Raw genomic sequence first — 359 nt, 5'->3', positions numbered from 1 at the left:
TGGGGGACGAAGGCGCCCGGAGGCACCTGCGACTGCCCCAGCCGCGGAGAACGCGGTGCGTTTCCGATTGATGGCAAAGCGACCCTCAGACAGGCGTAGCCCCGGGAGGAACCCGGGGCCGCAAGGGGCGTTCGAAGTGTCGATGATCAATGTGTCCTGCAATTCACATTAGTTCTCGCAGCTAGCTGCGTTCTTCATCGACGCACGAGCCGAGTGATCCACCGCTAAGAGTTGTCACGTTTTTTTCGATTGTTGGGAAAAGGCCAGAGTTCTCAGACACAGGTTTGTTGTTGCAAGTTTGACTCTGACCTCCGGGCGCTCCGCACCGTTACGGCCCCACCACCACCACCACCACCACC

General features: G+C 59.6%; 1 non-coding gene across 1 annotated transcript; it reads right to left on the bottom strand.

Moving 5' to 3' along the window:
- Window positions 1-79: 79 nt before the first annotated feature.
- On the bottom strand, window positions 80-233 carry LOC121939937. Its single transcript, XR_006105546.1, has one exon. It is a non-coding gene; the product is annotated as a 5.8S ribosomal RNA (ribosomal RNA).
- Window positions 234-359: the final 126 nt, after the last annotated feature.

Source organism: Plectropomus leopardus, unplaced genomic scaffold (assembly GCF_008729295.1).
Source record: "Plectropomus leopardus isolate mb unplaced genomic scaffold, YSFRI_Pleo_2.0 unplaced_scaffold67673, whole genome shotgun sequence".
NCBI lineage: Eukaryota > Metazoa > Chordata > Actinopteri > Perciformes > Serranidae > Plectropomus > Plectropomus leopardus.
This window is presented reverse-complemented; position numbering and strand designations above follow the sequence as displayed.